The 7687-nt window shown below is 38.4% G+C and overlaps 1 long non-coding RNA gene across 1 annotated transcript; it reads left to right on the top strand.

The window, feature by feature from the left end:
• Positions 1-207: 207 nt before the first annotated feature.
• LOC136286088 (uncharacterized) lies at positions 208-1724 on the top strand. Its single transcript, XR_010719746.1, has 3 exons — positions 208-219; positions 656-767; positions 1054-1724. It is a non-coding gene; the product is annotated as an uncharacterized lncRNA (long non-coding RNA).
• The last annotated feature ends 5963 nt before the right edge of the window (positions 1725-7687 follow it).

Raw genomic sequence — 7687 nt, forward strand, 5'->3', positions numbered from 1 at the left:
GTTTGGACCTGCCTCTTTGTCCTCTAATTAGGAGCAATGGCATTTCAATACTATAAATCCATCATTAAAAAGATAAATCAGCTTTTACTTCTAGCAGTCAGCTAATTCTTTTCCAACTGACAGTAATCCCAAAGCCCTCAGGTGTGAGTAGTCATCAGCTTATAAAAAACGTTTACATTACATGTCTGCTCATTTCCGTGAATTCCTCCTGAGATTAAGGTAATGTATCCATACAAGCTGAAAAGCACTTGGGAAAACCTCTCAGTTCCAACATTCACTACTGTTGGAAGTACCTGAACATGGTACATTGTGATCATTCACTCACTTTTTCATCCACCTCTGTTTACCAAGGCAAATATTGCTCAGCCAGAACTCTTTTGCATCAACAGAAATATCCTGACTTGTTACATTGGTTGATATATTCATGGCATCTATCAGAGCACAATAACATACAACAGCAGAACAAATGAACAACAAAATTAGATGGAGCCTAATCATCTCCAGCAACAATTTCTGTTCACTTGTATACAACCTTACACAGAGTGCATCCTGCTCCCTGCCTCTGTGTTTCCCAGGGACTCCTCAGACACACATCAGGAATGAGATACGGGCTAAACAGGTAAGCAGCAAGGTCTCAAATGCCTTCTCTCCTTAGAGTTTCAAGTTCCAGTCCCGTTGATGACTGGCGATGCACTTTTCTGAGGACCAGCCTGCTCTGTTGGAGGACGATGCCTTGCATTCACTGGACACATGTGTAACATGAAACGGTAACTGCCTGCCCATAGAGCACCTATGAATGCTGTTTAGGGGTTCCTCAACCTATCAAATGGCCTTCCTGACAGGAAAGGAGAGCCAAGGAAGGCCACCATTAAGCTGCAGAACTACCAGAATAGAGCAGTTGTTACCTGGCTTGGGCACGCAGGACAGAACACACTTTTGATACAAAATTGTCCAAAAAGTAAACTTTTCTCTCAAACTATGCTTACTTAGCCTCTCTGAGGTAGAATTGGCTCTTATTGAGCCCCTTTTGTCTTTGTCAACCTGGTTTTTCAGCATTTACTCCAGTATGAAGCCCTTAGAGCCCTGCAAACTGTTATTGCTGTTGAGCCGTGCCACCTTCTGGCTCTCCCGAGAAACACAGGCTGGCTGGGAGCCACCCCGAGTCCCGAACTCCTGCCGGAAAGGATGGCCCTGTGCATGTCTCGGCTGTTTCCACACCGACTCTGGACAATTTCAATGAGAACTCTTCCCACAGTGAAGTATTTTTTCCTAATATACAGACAGAATTTCCCGAGGCAACTTGTCTGCTGCCTCTTGCCCTGTCCTCGTGCATCTTTGTGAAGTGTCTCCACCTTCTCCAGAAACACCTCTTAATATTTATTATTTGATTAATTTATGTTTGAAGAATGGAACTAGCTCCCCCTAAACCTTCTCTTCTCTTCTCTTCTCTTCTCTTCTCTTCTCTTCTCTTCTCTTCTCTTCTCTTCTCTTCTCTTCTCTTCTCGTTTCTGTGACTTTTCAAAAAGGATAACATATTTTTGCAATGATATTAGCAAGTTCTCAGCACACTGAAATACACCTAAGCAGGTCCCACAGATCTTTTTCTTCTATATTTATCTCTAGTTTGTACAGACAGTCCACAATAAACTTGATACTACTGCTGGTGGTGTGCTGTTCCAGCCCTGATCTTTAGCAGAGTCAACATTGGTGGCTCCACACATACAGACGTCTATCAGAAATATCTTATTTAAAACCTTGATAGAGCAATTCCAAGGCATTTCATGGTTTGCCTAATGTCCTGCTACTGAAACCAGGCAAATATGTAAAAATTGTCTATTCCAATTAACATTAAAACTAGCTTTCAAGTTTGTGTAAAAAAATTAAGTGATCTGAAACAAAAAGTCTTACAATGATTTTTGGTTTCAATCTTATGGCCATTTGACATCTGTTACTTTGATTGCTTGGCAAAGATATGAAGATATTATTTCACACCTGATATAGCCAAATGTGTATCATTTACATTGTTAGTTTTACTTGTCTAGGTGACTGTTAAGAAATTCTGCAAAACCTCAATGATTTAAAGACAGGTTAACAGGATTACATATATGTTAAGTCTATCCTGCTTTCAGAGGGAGCTCAGGTCACAGTAGAATAGTGCTCATATGAGAGTACCAGAGTGTTCCTGCTCCCTAAATGTCTGTAAGGCAGGTCTGGCCCTTAGCTGCAGCTTTGTGCCACCAAGTGCAGGAATGATGAGACCTTCAGACAAGAAAATAGGTTTTCACCTATTCCCGCAAGATGTACTCTTTGCAAAATGTTAGCAACCATCAAAAGCAGCCACAGAACATTCCAATTTGAAAGAGACTTTCAGGGGTCATCGAATTCAACCCGCTACGCAAAGCTCAGGTCCAGCTCTGGAAAACTGCATCATGACACAAACAAGTAGGATTGTAGTTGGCCACCCTATGGAGTAATATCCCATTTCACATAAAACTCATCTGGTACATTGTAAACAAATGGCTAATCCTAAAGCAGAGTAAATTAAATGCATGTTTAAACACACTTCAGTGATCATATTTTAAGGGATTTGAGGCTAGATCCCACTAATACCCCTTCAAAAATAATTAATTATTATGGCAGGTCCCCACAAAGTACTTCTGGTTTTATACCCTGTGTACATAAGTTCTGTCCTTCAGCAATTTTTTAATTGCACAGAACTAGACTGATGGAACAAGAGAGCTTAGGGGGCAGGGGGGCAGATGAGTTTGCTGCATGGAGTGAAATTAGACTGCCACTTAACATACAAACTAGTAAGTATAATATTGCAAAGATTTTGCATGTCTTGTCATGTGAGGAAAAATACATGATACCCTTTTCACTGAAAAGTGAGGACTGAAATGCAGGTAATTTAAAACACCATTTCAAATTCTGTTCTAAAATTAGATGGCAGAAAATATTAAGGTTATTAGGGCTATTTTACATGTGTACTTGAATTGTCTGTTTCACTGGTTTCCATTACACCAGGATCAGGAACCTGTTCCATCCTTCAGCCTAAATATGACTTGCTAAAATGAATACCAAGAGGATGCCTTATAGATATCAATATTTAAATACCGTGCTTTGATGGAAATATGTTCAAATTTTTTAATGGTTACATTTTTATCATATTAAAATAAATTACTTGCCTCATTTCATGTACTGCTTATGTAAGAATCACCTTAATCAAAAATTTTAAACACCAAGATAGTGGTTTGCAACTGGTTTAATTAACTAAAATGTTAATTAGCCAAGTGTTGTGTATTGCAAAAGGTCAGTTTATATTTTATAGTTTATAGTTCATAGAAGCAGTTCACCTGAAATGAAGGAAAAAGCTGTCTCTCAACCTGAGTGAAAGAATGTTTTTCAAAAACATTAATAATAAAAGGAAAGTGCCTCTAACCTCCAAGATGTCCTAGGCCCTTCTGCCAGTTTCCAGGAGCTGGCTCAAAGATTCTTTTGTGTTCTTTTCAACTCAGGCTACTCTATGTTTCTATGACTCCATGAAATTGTCTCACAACAACCGATTTTCTGAAGGACAGGGAAAGTTTCCAAGCCCAGCTTCCGAGACCTGTTGGGGGAGTAAATCTTTTATGTTTGTTCCTGTGTTACAGAACGCAAAGAAAATGCAACTCTTGTCAGTACAAGTACAATTTCAAGTTTGGAAAAATAATCAGAGATCCTTAGATCTTTCATGTTTCTTCAAATCATAGAGAGCAAATGTTTACAGCTGATTCCACATGGCTTTTTATTTTCTTCCAGGGAGAAATTAGATTTCACAGTTGAAGGAATTGAGCTACATCCAGAAAAAAGGGAGGTTGTCATACCTTGCAGAAATTTGTACACAGCACAAGCCACTCTGCACTTTCTGCCCTGAGGAATCATCCATCCCCTTCAGCACAACCATGCAAGCATGACCTGACTCAGCACAAGAGACTCTGCTCACAGAGGAAGGGCAGTCTGTGCAGGTAAAAGGCAGTGCAGCACAGACATATTTTATTCCTGGACTTGTAACCTCGTTTAAAAAAAATAATAATAAAAATAGAAAGAAAAGTTAAACATTTCATTTGGCATAATTTCTGCTGTTGTCATTTCTTTTCCACAAGTGAAAAAAGAAGACCATTGTGCAGTGGATCTGGACAGAAAATAGTTTAGTTTTGCTGTCAAGATTTTTTTTTTTTTAGAGATTGAAATTGTTTTCTTTCTTGAATTGTAATGAGAAGTCGAAATCTGGGTAACATTTTTTTAAACTTCAGACAGAGCACTGCAGTAATTAAGTGGCTCATATATGCTCCTTCAAACGCTGAATACTCTGTAGTCTGTTTCAGAGAAACAATAAATGTATAGGCTTTTTTGGGTCTTTAAGGTGTTTCTTTTAACCTGTACCTTTAAACTTCTATTGGACCATTAAAAGTAGGTCATATGCTTGCTACAGGCCCACAGACACAGAGGCAAAGAGCATGCTTGTAGATCACAGGGTGTTCCAGTATGTCATTTGCTGTGCAAGGGCATACCCACAGACACCAAGTACCTAAACTGAACAGGGTTTTTTTTTTTTTCATCTAATTACCTTAGAATGAAGAGCATGTGACTTGTGTCAAGAAAACAAAATTTTAACTATTATATTTAACCGTACTTATAATTTTATTACATAAATATATTTAATGAATCTTGTAGGATTTTACTATTTCATAATTTGTATTTGAAATATTTAACATCTCTCCCTCCATTTTAACACTATTTACTAACAAGTAAATGTTGCAAGGGACAGTTTAAAGAACATAAGGTTCTAATATTTAAATGAAATTACATATTATGATAAATCCTTTTGTCTCTACTCATTTCTTAGCACAGCTTTGTCAAACCCAGAGATTGTTTCACTTGTGTTTCCACAAGAAGTACTTGGCCTATTTTCTAAGCCCCAGAAAGTGTAGGTTATAGTCATTCCATGTGGCTTCAGCTGGTTCTGTCTGGGCTCTCAGTGGTCACAGTGTCAGAGCTGATGTGGATTAGGGACCTGGCCTCACATGCATGTCATCAGTCCAGGCAGCTCAAGAAATTGATCTGATTAATTCAAGCACCAGTAGGTTAAGTTTTGGGAAAATCACACAGTGACAACTCCAGGAAAAGGACCTGCAAGTAGTGCTTTAAAATAAAGTACCTGAAGTTCCATCTCCCTAATCCTTTTTTCTGGCCTCCTGCACCCCTGAGAGCCCCATGAACTTCAGTGGCAATGACAAGGCTTTCACATTTTCCATCAAGCCTGATGTTTTAATTGCAATGAAAGCTTCTCTAAGCTGTAATGAACTAACTTCTAATTTCATACCACTTACTCCTGCAGTCAGTCAGGGCAAGTACCTGCCCTGTAATGCCTGAGAAATTTCCTGAAGTGGGGTGGCTATTACTTCTTCACCCAAATATAAAACATATAGAAGAATATGATTATATGTTGATTATTACGGTTTTTATAGTTGTGGTTTTATGATAATAGTGGTAATAAAATAGTAGTAATAAATAGTGTTAGTTAATAATGACAATAAAAGTAATTGTGATGCTATTTTAGGGAAATATAATGGAGAGGAAAACAATTCTAGAGGAACTTTTAAAGAAATCACAACAGAAGTAAAATATTATCAATCAATTACAAGAAAATGTTCCTTGTTCTGATAAAATTAAACCATCATGAATATAACAAAGGCATATGAAATACATTTTTAAAATAAGCTATTTTAAGATTTTCCAGTGCCACTCTCATCTTCGTCTTTGAAACATGATATTATGTGTTAGAACAACAGGTGTACTTTGTTTTGAGTTGAATTATAGAGTATCAAATCCTAGTTTCATTTCAGGAAAACACTTATCTGCAGGCTTAAGAGTGTTTATATTCAAAACAACCCCTACACTTGTGCTTACAATTAAGCATCGGTTTGTGTCCTTCCAAGGAGGACTTAAGCAAGTAATTAACATTGACATATGTTTACACACTGCCTTGGACAGGGATCTTTTCCTTGTTGAGGCTTTGCTCTCAACTGATGTAAATAACTGGCTTCAGAATTTACCAGTATGAGGTGTAATTAGTGCAGAATCTCATCCCTCAGCTGCATAAAGCATAAAACTATCCTTGCTTCCTGAGGAATGACTGTATATCACAAAAGGGTGGCTTTTCACTCAAAAGATCTCCCTTTGGGAATATATGTTCCAGAGAACTTTCTTTTTTTCTTCTTTTTTTCTTTTTTTTTTTTTTCCCCTCTGTTCCGTACATTTGAACTCCTGCTGTGAGTTACATCCCACTACATAACTGCAGGGAAGCTCATTGAGAACAAATTCCATTGCCTTGCCAAAATGATGAATGCCACAGGTAGGCTCCTGGATTGCACTTAAGGTGTTTTCCTCCTAATTCCTCCTTGTTTTCCTTCTATTCCCCTTTCTGCCCTGCACTCCTGCAGCTGAACCAGATGCGTTCTCAGGTGTAGGGCTGAGTCTTGTAAATGACTTAGAAAGGAATTTGATCCATATATTAGATGCAGGGAGGACATCAAGGAGATTTCTTACTACCTTTCTCTTAAAATCTGACAAACCTGAAGCTATGGATTGTACATCTTGAAGCACAAAATTATGCAAAATCTTCCAACTGTAATACCGTATATTTTGTTAACATTAGTTCACAATGTGCTGTGGTTTTGTCTGTCTTAGGAAGAAGGAAGTGATGTGGGATCAATTAGGATTGAGAAAATCTAATTTGTTAAGGTAGTGAATATTGAGGAAACAATGCCTTCTGCAAGACAGCATTCTTTTCAGGTTAGCCATGAAATTTGTTTAATTTATGTTTCTGGTGAAATATGCCAGTCATCCTAAAGTTACGCTTCGTTTCCCTGTCCTAACCTGATATTGCTGAGTGCTACTGATACTGATGCTTTATGGTTGGACACAATGGTATTAAAGCTCTTTTTCAACCTAAAAAATTCTGTGATTCCAAGTTATTTACAGCAAAGAAAGAAACAGTCCTTGATGCAACTTTCCTGAAATATTTTAATTGACTGTCATGGAATTTAGATCAAGTCTAGTTTCTTACATGTTCACAAATCTATCAGATGCTTGCTTTGATTTTATCTGGAATATATCTGTGTGATTATCATTTCTTTTAAAGCAGAACTGAGCACATAAAATTCCTATTTTAATTCTTCCACTCCTCTTTTTTGGCCTCAATGCCAAGAGCAGAATCTGCCTGCCCTGACTTCCTGATGACCATTCATAGGTGGCACATTCAGGAAATCCAAGGCTGTGCCTTGGATCAGAAGATGCAGCTGCACAAAGCATATTTGTACAAAATCTAAATGTCATGGGAAAAGCGTGGCTTCGAATTTGCTGCCTTTCATCAGTTTCAGATCCCCGACTCAGGCTTCTGCTGGAGCCTCCATCAATCCCAATTCTATGGGCAGTGGGACAAGCAGATGTGGAAGTGGTCACAGATTCCTTGCTGGAGTGCCAGTGACAGACTGCCCCACCACGAGCAGCAGGCTGCTACAGTGAGTCACAGGTTACTCAACAGTGCATTAATTCATGACCCTGCAATAACTGCCTTGCCCAAGGGCAAGCCCATGACAGATACTTAACATTTCACTGTGTGGTTGATCCTAGGTGTCATTCCAGT

The sequence above is a fragment of the Chamaea fasciata genome, unplaced genomic scaffold, assembly GCF_029207755.1.
Source record: "Chamaea fasciata isolate MVZ Bird 193981 ecotype frontalis unplaced genomic scaffold, bChaFas1.0.hap1 SCAF_2, whole genome shotgun sequence".
Classification (NCBI taxonomy): Eukaryota; Metazoa; Chordata; class Aves; order Passeriformes; family Sylviidae; genus Chamaea; species Chamaea fasciata.